Source organism: Mus caroli, unplaced genomic scaffold (genome assembly GCF_978045245.1).
Source record: "Mus caroli unplaced genomic scaffold, Mus_caroli_1 scaffold_16, whole genome shotgun sequence".
Classification (NCBI taxonomy): domain Eukaryota; kingdom Metazoa; phylum Chordata; class Mammalia; order Rodentia; family Muridae; genus Mus; species Mus caroli.
Window position 1 is genome coordinate 41,955,292 of NW_028227271.1, and position 26,134 is coordinate 41,981,425.

At 45.8% G+C, this 26,134-nt stretch overlaps 1 long non-coding RNA gene and 1 pseudogene across 1 annotated transcript in view; one reads left to right on the forward strand and one right to left on the reverse strand.

Moving 5' to 3' along the window:
* Window positions 1-26,134, reverse strand: part of LOC110310163 (uncharacterized) — a 205,261-nt gene that overhangs the window by 7,527 nt on the left and 171,600 nt on the right. The gene's annotated exons all lie outside the window — the stretch shown is intronic.
* LOC110310162 (core histone macro-H2A.2 pseudogene) lies at window positions 12,834-14,361 on the forward strand (annotated as a pseudogene).

The window sequence follows — 26,134 nt, forward strand, 5'->3', positions numbered from 1 at the left end:
AGATGATAGAGTCATACACTCATGCAGTTATTTAATTGGTTACTTCTAAATGATGCATATTTTTAGCTTTCCCTGAGAAGTATTTATTGCTTTGTATAACAAGTTAAAACTATTACACAGGCATTCAATGGAAAGAGGTAAGGCGCTCTTGTTTGCTGTCTGTTGCCATGACAAACCATGATTCAAGCATCTTATAGGAGAAGATTTGTTTCCTCTTACAGGTACAGTCCATCATTAAGGGAAGCCAAGGCAGAAATCTAAAGCAGAAACCATGGAGGAGTGCTGCTTACTGCCTCATGCTTAGGCTCATGGTCACCTGGCTTTCCTACACAACCCAGGCCACCCTACGCAGGGATGCTGCTGCCCTCCCACGTCAATCGTTGATTAAGACAGTCTCTCTTGTTTTGAGATTGCCACGGGTCAATCTAATCCAGTTCCCTCTTCCAAGGTAGATATATAAGATAACTGGCACAAATGCTTAGACTGATGAATTGGGGATTGCTGTTCATTAATTCATCTAGTGCATCTTTTTGAAAGAACTATGGCAAAGTCTGGGACCACATTACACACTGGAGAATCCTGAGAGATAGGGACAGAGACATTTTTGCTTTTAGAAGAAAGGGTCATCAGGCCAAGTCACCGTCCACCCAAGAATACAAATGTTCCATTAATAAGGTGCTTGCATAGGGGACCACCAGATCACAAGGAGCTGTGCAGTCTTACCTATGACTTGAATATGGGTTAGGCTTCTGTATCCTCATACCCAGCTGCTAAACAGAGGGATTTCTGGCATCCTTGTGGAGACTGGGAATTTGAATTGCAGCTGGGCAGAAGATTTTTTTTTGTATGCAAGGGAGGGGGATGGATAACCTGTGTGGGAACTGAGAGGATATGCTTGAGTTCAGAAACCATCCTACCTACCAACTGCATCCTTCCCCATACACCAGATGGGAAGACATAGTATCTAGATCCGAATCCCTTTGTGAAGAGGGACTTACCAGAAGGAATTTTAATCATGATGGATGCTAAACTGCAGGGTAGAAAACAAGTTTACAAAACAGAACGTGGTATAGAGAAAGAGAGTGAGCTACAGGCTGTCTGTCAGGCTACCATGCCTTGTAGGGAGAGCACACGCCTTTTCATGTGTCTCTGAATGAAGACTGCACCCAAGCGGCTCATGACTTTCTGACTCTTGTTTGTAACCCCAAGATTGAACTGTACATTTTAAACTGGACACAATTTCTCTGCAGGACTTGTTCACCACATTTAAGAGAAGGCTTTAGGGCCTCTTTGGCTTTGTACTTCTGGCCTCGGGAGCAGTGGGAAGGTAAGGTGCTGGGGTGGTGGCAGAGTGTCAATCTAGCTCTGTGCCCTTTGGAAAGTTCTTTGTTGTCTCCTGGCTTTGGGATCAATAATATCCCTCTGCAGCTGCAGGGACAGCAGTAGACAATCTGCTCACTAGACAGGCAGGGGAAGGCCACAGGGAACTTACAAAGCATTTAGAAGCTGTGCCATCGGGGAAGAGGCTCATGATGAACAGAGGAGCTTTGGCGTTCTGATTACTATTAGCTAGGAAGGTACAATAAGGGTGTTTGACTCTTACAGGGATGAAGGAAAGCAGGCGAGAGTGACCAAACAGGAAATGGTGACATGCTATGTCCAGAAAGCTCATGCCTGCACATACATAGAGCACATTCAATTTTCCTGGGTGGTGGGGGAATGAATAAATGAAGAGGGGAGGAGGATGCTCGCAGAAACCACAGGCTGTCAGGAGAGAAGCAACATGGTATGCATTCCCAGCAAAATCCCCTTGAACTCTGGAATATTAGCTTCTAAGTCTGATTTTAGGGGTAAAGGGCCTAGAGTACACCCAGGAGAAATGTGTATGGTATCAAGATGTGATATGGTTCAGATGCTTCCCAAAGGCAGGCCTGGGAGTCTCTTGTATGGTTACTCAGTGGTGGGGAGTCTCAGGAAATCACCATTCACGATTCCACCGAGCACTATCTCTCAGTCCCAACTTGAAAATTTCCTCAGAGGACACCAGGATGATCTCACAGTAAGGCAGGCAGGGACTCCTCTTTATACTGTGATATATCAGTAGCAGAGAAATACCCTTATGAATTATACAGTAAATAAAATGAATATTCATATATGATACATATACATCCCTATATATACTTAATGCTTATATGCAGACACACATATACATACATACCATATATATACACACACACATATATATGGGTGTATACAAATGCATACTTATATTCACATTCTTGCAAGCATAGACATTCTCCCAAGTTCCCCACCTTCCATACACCTTTTTTAGTTATTTTTTATATAACCTCTATTGTAAAGCTATTATAACACCAAATCCCAAGTAAGGATACCCCAGGCATGGAAGAAATGAGAGCTTGGACTAAGGGCACTTACTGATCAATAGCAGAAACCAGATAGAAAGACAGGCAGCTAGCTACCAGAACCCAAAAGTATCTGTCTACTTTCTGATGGCAATACCATAAAAGCCCATGCTGGAACCCCACAAGCCTGGGAGCTGCTGTTTCCTGATTCTTTTCCTTTCCCTACTTATACCACCCTGTGTTCACCCACAAGTGGTTAACATAGCACTCCAGGATTCATACCCTTGCCCCAAATCTGAAGGTAGTTGTTCATGCTGTAGCCAGCTACTCAGCAGAATACAAACCAGTCAAAGTCATGCTTGCTGGATTTTGTTTTCTTGTCCCACAAAAGCCAGCTATTTCCTTCAAATTGATATCAGTCAGGTCAGGAAGTTTCTTTTTCCCTGAAATCCATTGTGTGGGGGAAGATCAGAGGGTCTCCTGGCTGCCAGATCATCATGGACAGATAGAAGTTGGATGTCCTTGGTCTTGCCATGTGGCCCCTCTGAGGCAGCTCAGTTAATCGCTAATATGGTACATTTTTACCTATCAAGGGACATCCTAAGCAACATGACACCCATCACGATTACGCATGATAAGTATCACCAATCCAAGTGTCTCTGCTTTGCATCAAAGGCACCTAAGAATCTTATATGACTTTGTTGTGTCTCATAAACCCACTGCTTGTAGTGCCTGACAGGCAAAAGACCATACCTGTTTCCTAGCAGCGATCTTTCCAGTAAAACAAATTCTTCTTAAAGGGGATGTGAGGGGATCATCAGAGGGCACTCCACCTCATTTTCCTGTCATAGATAAAATGTTAGGGCTTATAATAACAGGATGAATTGATAGAAATATAATACTGTGTATGTCCAGTGTGGGTTGTAGAAGCTAAAATAAAGACCACCTAACAATGCCTATGATCTAACCCCTCAAACCTGGGAATATCAGGTTACATGGCAAATGGGTATTTAGGAGGCAAACCGAACTAAAGCTGTCGATTTGTTTAAAATAAGGAGATGATTCTAGAGGATTCTGGTGGCCCCAGTTATGATCAGAAGGGGCTTCAAGGAAAGGAAGAGGAAAGGGCTGGGGTTGTAGTTCACTCAGTAGAGGGCTTCTTTATTATGTACAGAGACCTGAGCTTAATCTCCAGAACCAAATAACTGAGCATCGTGGTACACATCTGTAACCCCAACACTAGGGAGGTGGGAACAGGGAAACAAGAAATTCAAGGGCATATGATAACAAGCGCTTATTCTTCACCCTCCTGGCAGCTGGTCACCTAGGTGTTGGCTGATGTAAGCAGGGCTTGTGGAAAGGTTTCTACATTACACTCTATCACCAAAGGCCCCTTCTTACCATGACCGTGACAGAAGAGAAACCTTCCACACATTCTGTTCTCCAATTGGGCGATAAGACTATGCTTCCCATAGAGCACAAGAAGTCACATGGCTAAGTTCAAAGTCAAGGAAGGAAAGTACATTGTGTCCAACATACTATGCCATCATGGAAAAGGTATGACTGCAGTCTTATGGGGGAAGGGGGTGTGTGTGCTGCAGTATTGTAACCACCAGTTCAAGCAACCACAGACAATCAGTCCTGTCAATATCTCACAGTACAGATGAGGAAGCTAGAACAAAATGAACTATAATTTCACCTAAATCATACTACTGGTATATAAGTGAACTAGCATTAGCAGTTGTGATGGTCAGTCTTAATTGTCAACTTCATGAGACCTAGAGAAGCCAAGGAAATAGGCTTCTGGGTATATACAAGGAATTCTCTTGACTGGATTGCTTGAGGTTTGCTGATCCATCTATTGTGGGTAGCACCCTTGGATTAGAAGCAAGGACTGAATGAGAAGGAAAAACTACAGATTGGATAGACGCTTCACCACACAAGTTCTCATTGCTGTGATTTCCCTACTTTGATGGACCGTAACTTGTGTTCTGAAATAAATGTTCTCTCTAGTAAATTAGTTTTGTCAGAACATTTTTTTTAAACCAAAGCAATAAGAAAAGAAGCTAAGACAGAAGGCAAGTAGGGAGATTGAGAATGATGGCTAAGAATTTACTTCTGCTAATGAATAGAGTTAAATCTGCATGACACTAAATGTTATTGAGACTGTGCATTGAGTCGGTGCATTGCTCTGGGTGGCAAAGATTCTCAGAAGCAAAGGAACAATACTCCAAGAGGAAGCAAGCCAATGGAAAGGCAGCCAGCTTGAACTGTTGCTTTCAGTGAGGCCATGGTCTCCCTTCCAGGCCTGGGGCCAAGAAGGTTCTGTGACTTTCCAGGGATGATTGTACAGCAAGTCCAACATCCAGATTGAGTCAGCTCTCCGTGGCTATAACAGGGCCAAATGTGCTTCTTCCCCATCTCCAGGGGCTGAATCTGCTGCTAAGGCAGGCTGGTTTATAAGAGGCCAGCACCTCTGTTCCTTTGAAGTCAGAAGGAGGTAATGAGGTGTAGAAGAGTGGAGGAAGAGACAGAGTCGTGGACAGAGGCAGAGCTGTGCCTGGGCACTGGAAGGCAGCTTGAGAGAGAATGGAGCCCTGGAGTGAAGTAATCCTCAGAAGCAAGCCTTACTGAGAAACTCTATTTCAGAGCACCCAGTTGGATTTCCTGGAAAGGATCAGAAGCCATCTCTGGGGCCTCTTTAGAATGCTCACAGGGCGGGAAAGCTGAGGGTAGGACACAGCAGTATCTCCACGTGAAAAAGCACCCACTGTCTGGAGGCTCAGAACGACCAGAGAACCCAAAATACGAAGAGACTTTGAATACTGTGGCTTGGGTCAGGAATCACCAAGATCTCTACATCACTTGGTCCTACAAAGAATGTCAGTGGCTAGTGTGACTTAAGGTAATGACACCTTAAGGCTGAACCAAAGGGCAGGGGCTTCCCTCTGTGTCTAACAGCAACTGGACTCTATTCCTTCTCCCTGTCAACAGGAATAAAGGTCATCCTATCCCTTGTAGCTTTCTCCCTTCCATCTACTCTTACCTGAGAAAAATATGGTAGCATTTTATTTAAACATGGCAACTTTCCCAACCGGTTTATGGCAGTCCTAAACATCCTGTACTGGATAAATACCATTGTTCCCACACTGGCCAAGGCTCAGTGAAGTTAGTTTGCTCACAACCACCAGCTAAGAACCTACAGTTCAACTCAGGTCTGCCAGATTCCTAACCTCTACTTCCTTATATTTTGCCAGGCTGCTATCTTTGCATCCAGGGCATAGACTGAAAGAGTGATGGGACAGTTGTCCTTTGATTCATGGATGAGCAGTAGCTGCTGCTGACAGCCACTTAGAACATTGTAGAGGGCTTAAGAGCAAGCATCCCAGAGCCAATTGAACTTCTGAATCTTGCTTTTACCATTTCTCATCTAGACTGGAGGGTGGAACACAGCAGTTAACCTCTCTCCCTAAGATGCTTCATCTGAGAAATGAATTCTACAATATCAACTGTACCGTGGCGGTCAGATGAGGATAAAATAATTTGGTGAGGAGGAAGAATTTATAATAGTTCCCAGCACATAGAATGAAAACGGTGCTATCATGTTTTGTTTTGTTGCTATGACTGCAGTGGTAGAGATTGACTTTATCCTTCAAAAGGTTTAAACATAATGGAGGAAGGCAGGAGTGAAACAAAAGCCACAGCATCAAGTTGAAGAATAGGAACTTCAGCATCTGTTCATCCCAGAAAGACCCATTGAAACATCATTCAACCACAAGGGCTAAAGAATCCAAATGAAGGGTTACAGGATCTTGGTAGAACAGAAAAGAAGAAGATGTACTTCAAAGGTCTTTTACATTTCATGAGATAACATTACACTGTCTCATATCAGCATAACCAGGGAAAGAGTTGCCTCCATTTGGAGGAGAAGAAAGAACCCTGAGTCTGACACAGACATCAAGCCTACCTTAATGAACTCCATTACGAGGCTAACTTCTACAGATCCAGGCTTTGGGTTATCATTAATGAAAATACCCTGCTGAACTTCAGTGTAGAATCAACCCTCATGGACTTGGGATTTAGCTTGTACTCCTGGACCTAGATCTTAAACTCTGCTTATTGACCCAGGCTTAGCCACAGAAAACTTACACTATGAATTTATCCAAATGACTCAAGGCTCCATGATGGCTCCCACAAACCCAATATGTAGACCCACCTACCCAATTATCTAGGCGCCAGAGTATCTTATCATATTTAGAGTTGTAGAAGTAACTTTACCCATAGACTTTACCAGCCAGCCTAACTATTCTCGATGGGAACTACTAGATGGTATCAGAAAAGAGCATGCCAACAAAAGTAAGCAAAGACCAAAAACATTAAAGGAAGAATCAAATAGAAATCTTGACACCAATACACAATTACCAAACTGAAAATTCTACAGGTAACTTCCACAGCGTACTTGATCCACTAGGAAAAGTAATGACTGAGTTCAAAGACATCTTAAACGAGTTGGAAGCAAAACAATGAATGGAGTACAGAAAGTTTCTAGTACATCATCAAGTAAGACAGGGGAAGGGCTGAAAAACATTGTAAAAAAAAAATCATAGAAAACATTTCATAACCAGGAAGGGAAATAAACTTAAAGCTAGAACCCCAATCTGGTTATAGTGAAGGGATTTTTACGAAGACACATTGTAATCAAAGTCTCAGAAGCCAAAGACATAGGCATCAGAAAACAGTAACAGAACTCTAACTTGCCATATACAGGTGAACTGTCATTCAGAATATCTGTAGACTCACCAGCAAATATCCTGAAAATTAACAGAGTGAGATGATACTGAAAGAATAACTGCCAGTCAAATATCTGAAAGCTCTCTCTGAGAAATGGAGGGCACAGAAAAGCCTTCCTAGACAAATAGGAAGTTGGGGTAGGGCTACACATGGCAAGGCCTGTATTAAAGAAATGTTAAAGGAAGCCCTTCAAGTGGAAATAAAAGGACACTACCTAATAAGCACAAAGACACATGCATGCAAACCTCACAGCCACATAGGCAGCCCGAGGTGAAGGTGGACTTGGCAGAGGCACGGGTTACAGAAGCACAAATGCAAAATGAGAGGATCGAATCCCACAAGTCGAGAAAAATGCAGAGTGGAAAACAGGAAGTGAAACCTGGTTTTGAGGACTGACGCCTGACATGGGGTGGAGAACAGGAGGGTCAAAGGTGACCACACTGGCTTCATGGAAGGGGAGATGTTGATGGGACCCATAAATGCTATATCAAGAGCTGTGATTATAATCCTGAAGCTGACAGAGAGATGCTGGCTATATTTAAGTTGAAGAAGGGCATAGTCAGCCCTAGGCTTTCAGTATCTGTGCTTGGTCATTGAGAAGGGATATGAGAGTTGTCAAAATTGAGTATGACAAGAAAACCCAAAGCCCCAAGATAAGGTTGCTCGGAGAGAGAAGAGACAGATGGAAACGGAGATGTGGGGCTACCAGGAAAGAAGCAGAGGGAGAGGAACTGCTGATGGGAAGGGGTCCCGGAAGAAAGAAAACCACTTCTCTTTCCTTTTGATGAAGTAAGATTATTACTTGAGAGCAGAGCTGGACAGGACAGGACTAGACTTCCCAAAAATCAGGAAGGAAAGAACCCTGATCATGTGCCTTTTATACAAGTCACACTCCCAAAGCATGGGGTCAACCAGGTCCATGATGGTACCCCATCTGCAGTGAGCTTTTCCTCAGAACAGGTCTCAGGGGCTGCATAAAGTCTTTTCCTTCAGAAAGCCATGGCCTTGAAACTGAGACCCTCAAAGCTAGTCATGGGAGAGATGGAAAGATCTGACATCACTTCATCCTGCTACAGACAAAGAAACTGAGGCTTTAAGGGGACCATTTGGCAAGTATCACAAGGGATGGCACGTTCTGTGTAGACCTTTGGTGTAGATACGGCCTGAATTAGGAAAGGACCAGCAGTGTGTCAGAGGGAGAACAAACTCCAGGTCTGTCCTCCCGATAGAAGCTGAGCGTTTCACAGTTCAGCCACCCTGTGGATGCATCCATACAACTCAACTTCCAGGACAGAGCACAAGGCACAGAGCCTCTAGGAAGCTGACTTGGGAGGAGCATAGAAGCACTCCAACAGCTTGGTTTTAGTAGGAACAGAGATACTCTACCCTACAGAGCCATTGCATAGAAAGCCAGGCTTTGTCCATGCAGCAGAGGATTGCCTGTGCTCCTAGAAAGGGGAGCCTGACACAGGCTGGGGCTCCGCCTCCACCCAATGTTGGCCTGCATCATTATGAGGTTCCCCTCTTCCTTTCTCACTCTCCTCTGCCTAGTCGATATCAGAGCATCCACATGCAAAAATCTCTAAAGGACCCACTTCTGACAAGGCAAGCCTATCAGGCCTGGTTGTCATAAGAGATGAAGGCCAGCTGATGCCTGCAACAGCATCAGCTGTCCACTCCTGGGCATCAAGCCCTTCCCACCACCCACCGTGCCAGCCCAGGACATAGAGGTCTGGCAGCCATTGAAAAGAAAAGCTCCTATCTCTGACTCCTCAGCGCCTCTGATAAGAAATGTCATCCCTTGCTGGGTAATATTACTCTGCTAGATAAGGATCTCTATCTCCTCCAACATATGGCTCACTGCAGAACACAGGGTCTGCTGGAGCAGGATAATTTATGCGCTTAAGCTGCAAACCCTGGGCAGTTTGAGAAGTGCATCGAACAAAAGAAGAGTCAAATTATAACCTCTTCTGACCTGGCCTTGGGATTCCTCCCTGAGCAATGACAGCAACCTCCTCCACTCTACACACAATAAGCACTTTCAACCTCCTGCAGTCTCTAAAGGGCATTTGCACCAGCGTTATCAAGGCTCATCCTCACCAGGACCTCCAAAGACGCACTTTAGTCTTCTTTTGCAGATCAGGAAATTGAGATTCAACAAGGGTAAGTAACACGGCCAAGGTCACCCAGGCCAGCCGTACCCAGAGCACAGACTCAAACCCCAACAGATCTGACTCACCAGCACACTGTCAGATGGGGAGGCTGATCCAAGCCTCTGGGTTGTCTCTGCTTCAACAACTAAATTAATCAATTAAGTCAGATCTGCCCAGACTTAACTGGCAATGTCAGCTCTACACTGTAATCTCAAAGGTCCATTTCGATCATTCACTGCTCCTGATTTCTCTGAAGCCTGGGGAGGATGAGGAAGCCTTGTTGAGTCAAGATACTAAAGGAGAGGAAGGGGGTAGGGATGGGACCAGAAGAGGGAGAGAGGAGAGTGGGACTTAGATATTGGCTTCATGCACTCAAGGAGTAGAAGGTAGAAAGAAATTGCGGGAAAATTCTCTCTTCTCCATTCGTTCATTCATTCATTCGTATCCCTGGACAATCCATAACATGTCCATTCTGGCTTGGCCCTGGCAATATCACTGTATCTGTAAGCAGTGCTAGACTAGATTTCATGAAAGACTGACAGGTCAGCGAAGAGACAGAGATAACAGAACATGACAGGGGTAGTGTGTCTGCAGTAGATTGCATGGTTGATGTGGAGGACCGTGGCTGTGTGTTAAAGAGGAAATGTAAGTGAACCTCACACTCTGCTATTTTATGCCCTCCTTTAAAAAGGCCAAGTCATCATGGCTAAGATTGGTGCTATTCTTTAGAGTGATTATTTCAACCATGTTCTGCATTGCCTCCGAGATCCATTAGTAACTACAATTGAACAATTTTAATTGACAAATAAAAATTACACATATTTATGGTATATATAATTGGTATATGGTATATATAATATGGCACATTATATATATGTACATTGTAGAAGTCTAAATTGAACTAATTAATATATGCATAAGTCATACACTTTTCTTTCCAGCTGACTCTTTTAAATAGCTATATAGCATTTCATTTTATAAAGATGTCCCAATTTAATAACCACAGCTAATAAAACTGAAGAGAGAAGTTACCCAGCCCTTCGCTAGGCAATCTCTAGGAGCTACTTCAGCTCCTTAGGGTGGCAGGACCTAAGACATCTTTCAGATATCCTTCAGATACATGATGGATACAAGATGCGATTAATTAATAACAGACTCAAAACCATCTTGAGTTACCACATTTGTAGAATCTCTCTTTGGTCCATTTGAAAGTGAGGAAAGTAAGAAAGGAGAAACAAATTTAGTGTTGTGGGTGGGCCACTTATGGAAAAAAAGACTAAGATGGGTCAGGGTGGATGGCTGGTTCTAATTTCAGTCCCTTTTACTACTGTCATGTGACCTTGATGTCATTAGGGACCTCAGCTTATCCCACAGCAAAGAGGAATAAGAATGGACCTGTCAGACAACGTCCATATTTGAGATCAAGCTTCACGTTTGATAGCCACACGGAGGAGTTATGTAAGCTATTACCTAGGCCTCCTGCAACTGCAGAAAGTGAAGGAGACTCAGGTGCACTCTTCCATGAATTTTTACACAGGGGAGAGAGAGATCAAGGAGCAGTCATGCGGCCACATGAAAGTTTTCATCAGGCCCACCACACGGGTGTCAGCAAGGGGACCAGGTGGGGCCAGAGATAGGGCAGGAGCCCAGGGTGTGACAGAAGGCTGCCCAGGGAGACATTCAGATAGGCTATGCTATCTGTGAACAATAGAACCGTTGTCCTGGACCTGAATCTGACAAGAGGGGATAAGACCCCCGGAAACACAAGCCCAGATAACTAGCCAGGGTGGCCTCTCAACACCATCCCCAGACTGTCTGTTATTTCATTTATGCCATTCATTCATGCACGCTACAGTGTGTATCAAGCACATACCCAGAATTGTATTAGAAGGTAGGGATATGGTGATGAGTGAGACTCTTGGCCCCACCGTCAGGAAGCACAAAGATAAGAATGACTAGTAAGGACCCGTTAGCCTAACAGAGTATCCCAGAATACAATACCAGAACACATCCTCCTACTTTCAGAAAAAGGTCCAAACTAATGATGGGATAGGACAGGAAGGATGGAGGGGTGACTAGCCAGTGATGGTCCTAGAAGTCTCCAGGAGGCAGAAGAGGACCCAGTGGCTCAATGGCTCACTCCCTGTCTTAATGGCTCCCCTCTATACCCCACAGCTAGCAGCAAAAGCCAGTGTCAAGGGACCCCTTCTGGGATCTTCCCTTGTCTAGTTAGACATAGCACCTGGAGGCAGGTCCTTTAGACTTGGCCTGATATGCCAGCATCTATCTGGGCCGCAGCTCTCATGGATGGATGGACAGATGCACGGTAAGGAGGGAGAGAAATAAGAAGAGTAGTTGAAGAGTTTAGGATCAGGGAAAAAGAAATTCTATGACCTGAGTAAAGGCAGAAGTAGAAAGGGGAAATGGATCAAAAGGAAGAGGCATGTATAGCCTCTAGGAAAAAAAAAAAAAAAAAAAAAAAAAACTATTAAGCACTATGCAGCAAATGAAAAAAATGAGATATGTGCACACAGACACACACACACATGCTCCTCTAAGAAACGTGAGTGATGGAAAAAGCAAGGAGGCTGAACTATCTCTTCTTTCCAGCTGTAAATGCTAAAGCTTTGGGAGCCATTGGCAACACAGAGGTGGGCTTGGGGACCAGTCAGTAGGAGACGAGCTTCCTAGGCCTGGATCTCCATCTATAAAGGAAGGCCCTCTTCCTTTATATGCCCTCCTTCTCCAACTCAAGGCATCTTGTGATGAGGCTTCTAAGCTGACGATGTTTTACTTGCTTCCTTGAAAACACTTGTTCTGCTTTCAAAACCTAATGAGTCAAAGAGGCTTCCCTCATTCGTAGCTGTAGTTGGCGGTGTTCTATGAAGGACAACACTGAGTCACAACTAAGCTCCCAGGGCATTGGCTACTCACCCAATGGACATTTTGTTGCATTACAAAATGTAAATCGCACTACAAGGAAGGTAAAATGAAAAGGACATGTTTTCAGTCCTCACCCCCATCCCCCCAATACAATACCCCTTTCAAGAGGACAAAACAAACAAACAAACAAACAAACAAACAAAAAACCAGATAGATATCTTTTCAATACCTATAGTCCCGTGTCCTAGGAACTACCTGGTCAAGCTCCTGCTCAGACAGATTAGAGACTTGCCTGGATTATCCCATAACCTGAACCAGAATCAACTCAATAAGCTTTAAGAAGACTGAGGTCTCTACCAACTGCTGAGCCGCTGCCCTTTCCCCATTCTAAGCAACTACAGTCGGAGAAAGAAACGGTCCATGGAATCGTCAACTTCAGCAAGGCCTTAAGGCTTGCTTATTCTGGGTCCAGCACAAAGTCCAATTCTGGGAGGAGTGATGCATTCAAGAAAGCACCAGCTCCTAGAGGTGGCTATGTGGAGAAGGAGCAATCGCTTCTCCTCACCCCCACCCCCCACCCCACCCCCTACTATCCGCGGCTTGCTGCCATTGACACGCACGCGGACGGAACCTGCAGCCGGGATTGGAGCTCACTAGGCCACCGGTCGCCCGGAGCCCGCGGTGCAGCACCAGTATTGTGTAAGTGCCAAGAGACCACTCTGTCAGCAAGCTGAGAGGAAAATCGAGGCAAGATGTCAGGCCGGAGCGGGAAGAAGAAAATGTCCAAGCTGTCCCGGTCAGCCAGGGCCAGCGTCATCTTTCCAGTAGGCCGGTTGATGCGCTACCTAAAAAAGGGAACCTTCAAATACAGGATCAGCGTAGGTGCTCCGGTCTACATGGCTGCGGTCATTGAGTACCTAGCAGCGGAAATCCTGGAGTTGGCTGGGAACGCTGCGAGGGACAACAAGAAGGCCCGGATAGCCCCCAGACACATCCTGCTGGCCGTTGCCAACGACAAGGAACTTAACCAGCTACTGAAAGGAGTGACTATCGCCAGTGGGGGTGTCCTGCCGAGAATTTACCCCGAACTGCTGGCCAAGAAGCAAGGGACCAAAGGCAAGTCAGAGACGATTCTCTCCCCACCCCCAGAGAAAAGAGGAAGGAAGGCCGCATCAGGCAAGAAGGGGGGTAAGAAATCCAAGGCCACCAAGCCACGGATGTCCAAGAAGTCTAAAGCAAAGGACAGCGATAAAGAAGGAACATCAAATTCCACCTTGGAGGATGGGCCAGGAGATGGCTTCACCATCTTGTCTTCGAAGAGACTCGTTCTGGGGCAGAAGCTATCCCTGACCCAGAGTGACATCAGCCATATTGGCTCCATGAGGGTGGAGGGCATCGTCCACCCAACCACAGCTGAGATCGACCTCAAGGAAGAGATAGGGAAAGCCTTGAAAAAGGCTGGGGGTAAAGAGTTCTTGGAAACAGTGAAGGAACTTCGCAAGTCCCAAGCTCCTTTGGAAGTTGCTGAAGCTGCCGTCAGCCAATCCAGTGGACTCGCAGCCAAATTTGTCATCCACTGTCACATCCCCCAGTGGGGCTCCGACAAATGTGAAGAACAGCTGGAAGAGACCATCAAAAACTGCCTGTCAGCAGCTGAGGACAAGAAGCTTAAATCCGTTGCCTTCCCACCGTTCCCCAGTGGCAGAAACTGCTTCCCAAAACACCTGGCCGCCCAGGTGACCCTCAAGGCCATCTCCGCTCACTTTGACGACTCGAGCTCGTCCTCGCTGAAGAATGTGTACTTCCTGCTCTTCGACAGCGAGAGCATCGGTATCTACGTGCAGGAGATGGCCAAACTGGACACCAAGTAGCTCTATCCGACAGCGGCAGCGAAGGAGGATCGACGTGACGTCACATGAGCGGGGGGGGGGGTATTTTTTACAAGGATTGCAGAAGGGTGACAGGGCATAGGAGCGGGGGATGGCTGAGAGGGTGCACGGAGGCAGCGGGAATGGGTCCTGCCTGCCTGCCTGGGGAAGGGGTCCGGTGCATTTTATATTCTCTTTATAAAGGGCCTCTCTTCCACAGTTAACCAGGTCTCCACCGGGGCTTTCTTTGCATGTGTTTTTCTTCCTGTTGTTTTAGAACTTTTTCAAAAACAAATAAGACAAACAAACATAAAAATAGGCTTTGTTTAGATTTATAGCAGTGACTTTTACACACTCGAGATCTCTCTCTCTCTCTCTCTCTCTCTCTCTCTCTCTCTCTCTCTTGCTCACTCGCTCACACACACACACACACACACACACACACACACACAATCTGTTCACAGTTTCTGTGTCTTTGGGTTCTTCCTTTTCCAAGTGAAAAGGATGTGACTGCCTAACCTAGGTATACTGGCTGTCTCCCTCAGTGGAGAAGATGAGAAGAACATCTTGGGGTGCTTTTCTGTTATAGGATCCCCTCCCTGACGCCCAAAATATTTGTAACTACACCTAAAAGGGTTTTTTGCTTCAGGATTTTTGTTTGTTTGGTTTTTTTTGTTTTTTTAAAGAAAAAGAAAAATGAGAAGAAGAAAAAAAAAATCCAGTGTTTTTCTTAAAAAAAAAAAAAAAAAAGCACCAGTATTCCCTACCCCTACACCCCAGACCTAAAATGTTCCAAAATACAAAATTGGTTGAAGGTCAACATGATAGCTCAAATGGAAAACCCTCATCATAAACTTTGTTGCATACATAAATCACTAAAAATGTTGCATAATATTACCATCAGACCATGCGTATTGGAAATATACGAAACATAAAGGTTTAGGGTCCCAGTTTGAAGCTATTTCTAGGCATCCATAGCATTAGGAGGGGGAAAAAAAAGCTGATATCCTCAGGACTTCTGTTCCTAAGCATTTCAGCTAGGACAGCTCAACCTGCAGCACTCAATGGCCCAAACACATTGCAACACTGTCTCTGCTATTAGCCAGGGCCTGGCCATCAGAATGACTCTTGCTCAATATTATTCTTTGCTTCACCATTTCCACATGCAAAGGAACAATACTTCTCTTTAAAAAAAAAAATCAATTGTCCCCAGCAATCCACCTACACGTTCTTGGAAAACTATGGGCTAAGAACTCGGCTTCACCAAGCAAACAAGGAACAAGGAGGGTTGAGAGGAATCCATCGCTGCGCCTGCGCTTTCCATTATTCACACCAGTGTTTTGAGAGTCACTAAGTTCAAATGACCCTGTCCCTTGGGGCTGCAGAACTATTTTTACTCACGCCAGTACGGAAGCCGCACACGTTGAATAAATGGGATTACTCAGTATGAAGAGACACTAAGTGGCTTCAAGAGGCTGCAGGGTAAAGGAACTGCCAATGGCCTGGAAGAAAGATGCTGGAACAATCAATGCCTGACACAGGAAAAGAATTCCTGGATGTTTTTCTGCTGCCTGGGACCCAGAGGGACTTTGATGTGGGGACCATGGGGCATCCAACAACAAATAGGAAAGCCCGCCGGGATCACATCCCAAGCTGCTAGAAAACAATGAAAGAAGATAAATGGCCCTGGCTTCAGGAAAAGGCAACCCTGAGCAATGGGTAGACTTGTAGTTAGTGATCAGCAAATACCTCACGCCCATGCACACGTGCACATGAATACACACACACACACACACACACACACACACACACATACACGGAGGGGGGTGGGGGGGTGCGGGCAAGCCTGCAGAGAGAACTAGCATGATAGTTTTTTCTCTGTCCTTTCCTGACTGCAGGGTGATCACACCCAGCCTAAAGGCTTTAAGTTGGAGGCTTCTACACGCAATCAAATCATATTCATTTCTGCACACATTTCAGGCATTCAAGTTAATCCCTTTGTTCCATGGATTTACTATTTCCCAGAGGGTGTGTTTGTGTGAGAGAGTCAGAGGACCAAGGAGGACAGAGAGGAGGGGGGTGTTGGCTTACATAATCACGAAAACTCCCAGGCCCAGAATCTGCAAGGCAGATAAGCAGGCAGTTGAAGTCTGCAGGTGGCATGGAGTCAGGACTCCCACTTTCCTTTGCCACAGAGAACGTTAGTCTGTTCTCTTAAAGCCTACAACTGATAGGAGCAGGCCCACGGGCCACACCATGAAAAGTCACAAACTTCACTCAGTCTGTATTAATCTAAATGAAGAAACACGTTGGCTCACAGAGGGGATGCATGCTTGCAATCAACCATCCTATATGACACATCAAGACCTTTCTCAAAGCATCAACGACAACCACCAAGGGGGGGTCCAATAGATTCCCCCCAAAAAAATATAGGCTGCTATCTCATTGCTCTTTGTTGAAGAGTCTATTGCTGAAGACACCACACAGTTCAGTCAAGGCCATGAAGAAATCACGCTGGCACTGACCTGAAAGCCTCTTTGTGGGTGGGTAGCTCTTAGAGTGCTGGAAGATGCTATGAATGCTGCCAGAAGCGAAAAGTTATCAACAGGCCTACCCAGCTGTAAGTCCTGTGAATTACAATCATCATCGGCACGGCAAGATGTACCCAATGGAACGATAGCATTTTCATCTGGCTCCTACAGACTTGTCCCTAGCTTTGTAGAGTGTAGCTCTCAGGCCTTGTCAAAACAGCTTCTTTTTGCTGTGGGCAGTAGTTTAATCCCCAACAGTCAACATCCACAGAATAAGTGACCGTGGGGCATTTGTAACTCATCCCCATCACAGAAGAAGGAGCAAAAACCTTGTAAGAGCCAGAGGACCAGAAGACTGCTGCAAAATAGTTTCTTCTGGACATGACAGAGGTGCGGCACCCAAGACATTAAGCACCTATGGCTGTAAGAACTACACAGACCCACACTGGTCAAAATCCCAGCATGGATTGTGGAAGAGCTCACATAGCCCTGATCCAGGTTGAACAGCTAAGGGCAATCAACTGCTATTGAGGATGGAAGGGTCAGTTCCCTCCAGGAATAAGCCCTCTGATAGGTTGATCATACCTCGGTGGGGGGCCCTACAGCAGAGTATATGTGCACCACTAATCATAGTAATAACAAAAATAACAGAAGATGAGGATATGAATTTGAAAGTGGGATATGTAGGGAGTAAGGGAGGAGGGTGAAATCAAAATGCATTGAACTCGTGTGGGAGAATCTCAAAAACAAAAATGAAAAACAAGAAAAAAAATATACAGCGTACAAATAGTCTACTTTCTCCCCAAGACACCTAAATCGGTATTTCATCAATGTATGGGTACCCTACCCCAAGCTAAGGTGATAGAAAGTCACCTTAGAGCAGATGCAAACACAGTGATTCTTCCTCTGCAAAAATATTCATTTCCATTGCACCCTCTCACTAGAGTTCCAGACATAAGAATTCCACCCCTTACTTGAAAGACAAAAAAATAATCAGCCAAACTCTCCTCTCCAATTCTAAGTAGGAACTCGGGTTTCTAGCTGCTCGAGATTAATCCTTTTCTCCCCAACACTTGGCATCCCAACCACCAGGGGATTCATTCTGAACCTCAGGACATCTCCCAGTGCCTTCCCCTACCACTCCGTATCTTCTTTCCATATCTACAACAGTCTGGGGGTTCCAACATCCTGCAAAGTGAGCCAGTTGCTTCCAGTCCACCTGCAAGACAATATAGCCTGTTTAACATTGTCCAGGGACCTTTTCTCAGTGAGGGCAGAAGGAAACTTCTTACCCTGTCCTGTCTCCTCCTTGAGTTGCTACCCTTTTTGTTCTTTTAGACTATGTGTCTCCTCCCCAAGTGTCTATCTTAACTCACCCAGACAGGCCATTTCCGGAAACCTACCTATCTGGAAGATATGGAGTGCTCACAAGATATCTTAGAATTCTGGTCCAAAGGTGGGTGGCAGACACTAACATGGGGACAATAGAGGGGATAGAGTACCACAATGGATTAGGGAGACAGAGTGATATGTTTGAATTTGGCACATGTCTAAAGCAGGTGGGAATGCAGATTATTCTCTGAACTGCATTGAGAAGGGGGAAAAGAGTTGAGAGGCCAGCTAAGGAAAGATCAGAGAGAAAGATGATTGGATCAGGGGAAGAAAGGAGGTAAAATCCTAAGCAGGTGACCTAGAACTGCTATGCACTGTGCAGCTACGATTTCATACACTGATGCTCAGAAGAATTGCACACAACCAAGTCAAAGAGGAAGAAATGCATTTGACAGAGGCCAAGCGGAAAAAAGATTGCCATGACCATGAAGAGGGGCTTGGGGTAGCCCAGCCAAACTCCCAGCAAGCAAGGCTCAGTTCCTCTCTACAGTCACCTATTCTCCTGCTCCTCCACAGAAGGGCCCTGAGCACACAGAATCATCATCAGCATGCTCTGTTCTCATCCCTTGGCTGAAGACACTGAAGAGAAAAGGGAATTTATCTTTCCTCTACAGAACGGGTCCAAGTGAGAGGTATGAATGGTCAATAGAAGGGTGATGTAGTTACTAACCAGGCAATTTTACTTCTGAGACCTCCGCACTTGAGTTTGTTAACATGTTATCTTCCATCTTAGCCCATAAACCCAACAACTTCATTCACTGCAGCCTCCTCAGCCTCCCCTTAGTTGGTCTCAGTCCCATAAAGGTAATGGTCGTACTGCTTCCCACTGCAGCATCCTTGTAACCAGAGAAGGTCCAGGCAGGGGGCAAGGAAAGAATAAGGATAGTTAAGCATCAGTACTGCTCATGCTCAAATAAAGACATGGGCTTGGGACTCCCACTGAAGCCTGGTCCCCAAATGAGCGTCCATGGGCATTTTGAACCAAGTCCACATGGTCAAACAACAATGTATGTTTACTCCGTGAGAAAGTTTTCATCTGAAGACTTCCACATGGGCATCTGCAGGTCATTTTTCAATTTGTCAAATAGGATGTGAGCACCAGAACCTTCTTTTCTACAAAAGCCACAGCTGTCCCCTAATATAGCTTTTATATAGCTTTTTTTTTTTAACTTGGTACTGACCAGGACTCGATCATCCTAGCAACTCATGTCGGAACCGTACATTGGCAGATCCATGTATATAACGTACAGTGTTCTGCTGAGGAAGGAATGGGATACAGTAGAGAGCATGCTACTGTTGGATGTATTGGATATCAGTGGGTTAAACCACAGGATCTTCTCTTGTCAGGGAGACATGGCAGTGTTTGGAGACCTTATCATTCACAGTTCATAGCCACCATGACAAGGAAATGACTGCTGTCTTGTCTTTACAGAATACAGGTGAACCTGGTGTTTGGGAAGGTATAAGTTAAGCCCAGGTATTGGGACTTTGGGGCTCCAAGTCACAACAAATGCTCAATAAATATTACCTGCTGCTTCTAGTTGTTGCTGTTGTTCTTAAAGAAACACACTTGATAGGTATTTGCACTGCACCAATTTACTCTGAGTAACTTGCCCTTAAGTCAGTGTACAGTGTGAGCAGCAGAGGCTTCCAAAAGGCCAAAGGCTCTGCTGAATTTCAAGGTCAGTGCTGTGTCCACAACTGCCATGCTACCAGTCACCCATGCCAAGGATCCTCCCACACTCCAGACGTGTAGCCAGGAAACAACAGACACACTTCCTGCAGTTCCTTGGTGGTTCTTTGTGCGGCTTTTTGAAGCTTTTGTGTTCTCTAATGTGCTGGGCTGGGTGGACAGCCCCATCATGATCAAAGACCCAGCTGGCAGGTATGCCAACCCCGTATACGCTGCCAGCCACCAGGCACCAGCTGCCAGCTGCCAGCCACCACACACCAGCCACCTGCCACTGGACCCAGGAAGAGTCACAGGGAGGAGGTATTAGGCTTCAGAACGGTTCCAGGTGCTATCCCAGCCACAGGCTCTGCCTTGCAACAGCTGAAATGTGCCTATTCCAGGTGTGCGAGGCAGGAGCTGACATTCAAGCAGCTCCTAGACCAACAGTGGCTGGCAGATCACTGGCAATGTGATGGCTTAAGTTAACTTAACCTTCTGACTGGGACAAATGAGTTCAAGAGGGCCCGAAGGGAGAGTGCAGCATCCTTCCACAGTTTGGGGGACATTTATGAGGTTTGGACTTTTGAGGGAAGTGTGTCATTAGTAAGCTTTGAGAGTAAAAAGACTTCCCTCTAACCCTTCTCATGGTGTTTGCAGATCAAAATGTGATCCTTCATATCCTGCCCCTGCCTTTGCTGTGCCACCACAGATGGACTCTCACCCTCTAGAACCATAGGCCCAAATACATGTTATTTTCTCTGTGTTGCTTTGGTCATGGTATTTTATCACAGTAACAGAAAAGTAACTACAGCATTCTATGTTCATAGCTCCTAATAGAACAGATACCCAGTTGCATTAAGTGTCAGAAAAGGGAATGGGGGTCCCCTGACTTCCCAGAACTCAGATGCTTGCTGAATCTGCCTCTGGGAATCCCAAAGACCTTCATGGAGAAATTCTGGGTGTCAGCTATGCCTCTAATTACCCTGAAAATCTTGAAGATGTATATCACAGCATCTTCTTTCTCAGTTAGATGGATAAGGAAAGTCTATCGGCTGTCACATTTTCCACATAGAAACATTTATAGATTAAGAAAAAAAAAAAAAAAAAAAAAAGATCACCTAAGGTCAAATGGCAAACCAGGCTCTAACATAGGAGCTCATTTCTTATTTTTTACAAACACATATGAGATCCACATCACATGGAATAAGACTATTAAATGAGTGATATACATGTCTGTAGTGTCAATAAATACAGAAATGATTACACACACACACACACACCTCCCCCACTATAGATAGTGCATGGGTGTATCTTTGTGCCCGTGACTACATATATTAGCAAATGTGTTTCTTAAAAGTTTTGTTCTGCCGGACGTGGTGGCGCACACCTTTAATCCCAGCACTTGAGAGGCAAGCAGATTTCTGAGTTCCAGGCCAGCCTGGTCTACAAAGTGAGTTCTAGGACAGCCAGGACTTTACAGAGAAACCCTGTCTCAAAAAAGAAACAACAACAACAACAACAAAGTTTTGTTCTTGCTTCTCTGAATTTCCTAAATTATAGTATGAATACTTACTGCTTTTTTTTTTTTAAGTTAAACAGTAAGAATGGAAGTTCTACTTCTTTTTCTCAGATGGCTCTCTGACTGGGAGCACAACAAGGATCTAGAGAGTGCAGCGAAGCTTCTGTACTGTTTCCTATGCCCTTGACCATTTATTTCTACGTGATGATGCGCCATGTGACACCTAGGATGATAGGGTATCACTGTAGAACTCACATAGAGTAGCAGAGTGTCAGCAGCTGTTCTTGGTAGAATGCTTATACTGGCCTAGCCCATAGTACTTCCTTGCCCTTCACTAGTGTCAATCAATGTACTGGGTGGATGCCCATGTGCAGAAGAGGAAAATGAGGCATGAAGCAGGTAAGTTGCAGTGATAGCCTGGCAGAGCAAGGTGCTCTCTCAGAGTCTAAAGCCACTACCTACACTCTCTACATAGCATCCTGCATCTCCTCACAGTCACAGAACCCAGCCAGCTCATTACATTCCCACTGCCAGAGATCCTTGGTGGAGACAGGATGTGGACTGAATGGTGTGGGTAAGAGAAGAGAGGGGGTTTACTCATGGAAGGAGTAGGCCCCAGAAAGGATAAAGACTATGGGAACAGCCCCAGCCAGCAGCCCCAGATGGTATATTCATGCCAGCTGAGGTGAATATCTGGGCATTTCTGTCCAGGGCCTCAGGGTATCCAGGTGTGGGAAGCCACCAAGACAGGAAGCAGCCACCAGGACCCTGATACCCAACCTTCATGATTGGCCAGCTTGGTTGGCTGCCTGTCAGGTCTTCTAAAGGGTGAATGAAGAGGCTGGCTAAGTCTGCCTGAAACTGAGATGCTTAAACAAAGGGAGGCCACTGTGGGCTAAGCTGGCAGAAGCCCATGGCGGGACAGAGGGCGGGAAACAAGAGTCACAAAGTAAGAGCTGGGGGTGGGGGGTGGGGCGGTGTACAAGGTGCTATCTGCGTGGGGCATTCTCTGCCCACGGGGGGGAGACAGAATGTGAACAGGAGGCCATAGCTGGTGAGAAAGCTGTGAGGAGGTCTGAGCTGTGAGGTAGGTAGAAGTCAGCAGAGAGAAAACCTTTCTTGTTCTGTTTCCTTTTCTTTTTCTTTTTCCCCTTGAAGGGTGGCAATAATATTTATTTGGTTCTACTTTTTTTTTTTTTTTTACACTGTCACTGTCTTCAGACACAGCAGAAGAGGGAGTCAGGTCCCATTATAGATGGTTGTGAGCCACCCTGTGGTTACTGAGAATTGAACTCAGTACTTGTGGAAAAGCAGTCAGTGCTCTCATCCTCAGAGCCATCCCTCTAGTCCCTTACTTGTGTGGTTCTAAACAGTGCCTCTGGGAATCTAAGGTTGACTCGAGCTCACTACATAGCAGAGGATGGCCTTGAACTTCGTCTCTCTCTACCTCCTACGGTCTGGGCTTATAGTCATGTGATATCCCCTGGGTTTACTTAGTGTTTGGATTAAACCCAAGGCTTTGTGAATGACTCACTTAACCAGTAGAGGCTACTTGCTCAGTCTAAGAGCAAACCTGTTTGCAAGACATTGAAGGAACTCCTTTAGGTGTCTATACATTCCAGAAATTTTCTCACATGGGTCTCTTTCCATCCTTCATCACTTCTACACCAGTCATAGGAGCACCCAGGGCCCAGCCAGGAGTCCCTCTGGGTTAGCTTCCCTCAAACATCCCTATCAGGATCGGGTAGGTCAGCTGAAGGTCTGTCGTGGATCAAAACAAGTTAGTGTTCCATGACACAGGAGTTAGACCAAATATCTCCCCTCCTGATGCCACCATAGGATGTGACCCTGCAGGTGACTTACCTTCAGGAGCAGTAAGGGCAGTAAGGGCATGGCCAGGTAGGATGTTACAAGAGGACTCCTGGCTGAGGTCAAGTGTTCCTCTAGCAGAAGATTCCCTCACCCAAGATCTTCATTTCTAGGTATGGAGGGAGTTGACTGTTCCAGGGGAAGGAGATATAAAGGATGAAGAAAGCATTGGTCCTGGTATGTCCTAACTCCCACCTGGAGAGTGCCACCACCACTGTTGCAGAGTCACAGTAGGAGAAGCAGGAGTCACATGAAACAGATGGTATAGGACTATTACATTAGAACCCAGATTCAAGTCACTTAGAGCTGACTCTTTTCCGAATTATGGGGGCTAGAAAGATGGCTCAGCAAGTAAAAGCACATATTTGTCTTGCAGGACTAGGGTTCTGGTTCTGGCACCTTCATGGTGGCTCGCTAACATGTATAACTCCAGTTCCAGGAGATCCACCATTCTCCTCTGACTGACCTCTGTGAGCACTAGGCACGCACACAGTACACATACATACATGTAGGCAAAACATTTCATGTAGTTAAAAATAAATCTTAAAACAAACAAACAGACAAAAGCACAAAATGATAACCTGGCCTCTGGCTCTGTAGTATTTCATTTCTTCTTTGGGATGGGAACTACATTGGTGGGATTAAGAGAACCATACAATACCTTGTAATGAAGGGTCAGAACATATAGCTATGAGAGAGCTCAAGGAATAAATGAAGGAGAGCAGAGAGAAGGGGCCAGTCAGAGGAAGTCAAGAAGCCAGCTGTAGAGCACAGCAAGGATGATCTGGACCCAACTGCAGTCATACCAGCCCTTCGTTGATACAGAGACAGGACCATGCGTAGAGCCAGATCACCTTGATGTGCAAATGAGGGACGTGTGCAGAGGATATGCCAGGACTTTCTATCCAGCAGCCCCAGGTTTTCTAGCCAGAGATGGACGAGGTTATAGGTAAGAAGTTGGCCATGGAGCTTCCAAGGCCTTAGAACTGAACTTCAGAGGGCTGCCAGCTCCCAGTGCCCACCCAGCCCAGGTGTGTGGGTGTTCCTTTCCCTCCACAGCCTGTCCTGCCACATCAGTCCTCAGAACGAGGCAGATGGCAGAATAGGAAACCGCACAGAAATAGAGACCAGAAGGTTGGAGCTCATCCTCTAGTCCCGGCTTGATGCAGGACTGAAGATGGCAACGCCACCTCTGTGAGACTGAAGATGGTCACCCTACCTCTGTGAGCCTAGGCAATAGAGTCCTGCTTCAAAGGGCGATTTGAGAGATTCCAGGAGACATGGGCCGGCAGAGCCTCTTTGAGTGCAGGCTATGTGTGTAAGGAGTCATTTCAGGTTTCCTACACTGTTTTCAACAAAAGAATCAGAAATGAAGAAGCTAGGATTTAAAGGCAGAGAGTGACATTCCTTTCCTTCCCTGGGCCTTCTTGTGAGGCCCTGAGCTTTGTTTGCTCAGACTGTGAACTAGGATATAGACTATATGCCATTCATGCCATAGGCCCATGTCAGAGTAAAAAGCTTGCCATCCATCAGCACTCAACACGTTAATTACCGCCATGTTGTTCTATCAAGGATAAAACCCTCCTGTCTAAGATATACCTCTTAGGTCGTTCTTTGCCTGGTTGAGACAGGAAGGGAGCTACAATGAGACTCTGGGTGTGTTCCAATCATTCATAAGGCCGTGGTTGTAGCTTCATTGGCAGAGTGCTTGCCTAGAATACCTGAAGTCCTAGGTTTAATTCCTAGTAGCACACTTTAAAAACAAACCAAACCAAAATGAAAGCCTGAATGTACCATAAAAGAGCATATGTGGTGGCTACCCCCTATCACTTGGAAAAGGAAAGACAGATACAACATAAGTGCAAGTTCACATAGCAAGTCCAGGATAGCCTGAGATACATAAATAACTCATAATGTCTATACAAAAGCGGACAAAGTGATATCCGAGGCCCTCCGCTGGATGAGAAGATACGATTCTGTTTTGGAAACAGGGTCTCACTATGTCCCCTAGGCTAGTTTTGAACCTTGGTCTCTTCACCTCAGCTTCCCTGGATATCGGAATGACAGGTGTGTGCCACCAGGACCAAGAAGTCCTTCTGATCTGACCTGAATGAAAGGAAATGGGGATTGTGTGAGATCCTACATGTGAATAAGATTGCTGAGTGTGTCCTGGGTGGGAGTGGGGGTGGGGGTGGGGGTGGGGGCTCCATCATTAGGAGTGAAAGGCTGAAACACAGTGTCTGTTCTGAGTACATCACTCATTCCTCCTGCCTTCATCCTTGGGTCACGTGAGCAAGTGGTAGAACTATCACCTGCCTATCACATAGCTGGGAGAAGGAGGCACATGGAAGGGAAGAGAAAGTCCCTGAGTGTGGCTGTCCCAGTAGCTGGTCTCTAGCGTCTGAAATGCCCAAGGCCTAACAGAAGCATTCTCCTTCCTCCCCATGACCAGTCAAACAAACACATGATGGTGGTGGCAGGTGCCCAAGGCAGCCAGCCAAGCAGGGTTTCTTCCTGGCCACTGTGCCAGCAAAAACGGAAGCCTAAGAATGCCTTTGGCGATCTCCCCATCTTACTCTGAGCTGGCAGGCAGGAGGAAGAAGTTAGGAGCAGGTGGCTGGGATGGAGGCTTTTCTCTTCTGCTCATTTGAGGGTGGGCTGGCCATGCCACCCTTGAAGCAGCTCTTGTACTTCATCCTGGCACACAGATACTTTACGGTTTTTGTTTGGCTGCCCTTAGATGAGAGCACACAGTACCATGGGTGTGGGACAGCATGCTTTTCTAATGCTCGGACAAAGGTCTTCAAACTCATAATGCATTTGAGGTTGGTTATCCAAGCATTTCAGAGGTGCCCGGTGGCACCCAGTAGTCCACAAGGTCTCAGCCAACACACAGGTGTTATGGGTAACCTGGTCACATTCAGCAGTGACATCTATCCACCAGGTAGAATTTCTTCCTGAGTAAAATCTATTTATGCTTTGCTGTCAGGTAGTTCAGGACCTAAATGCTCATGTTGCTACATTCTTAGCTGTCACTTCTGGTCACCCATTTAACATCTCTGAGCTACTGTTTTTCCTCCTCAAGACTCAGGA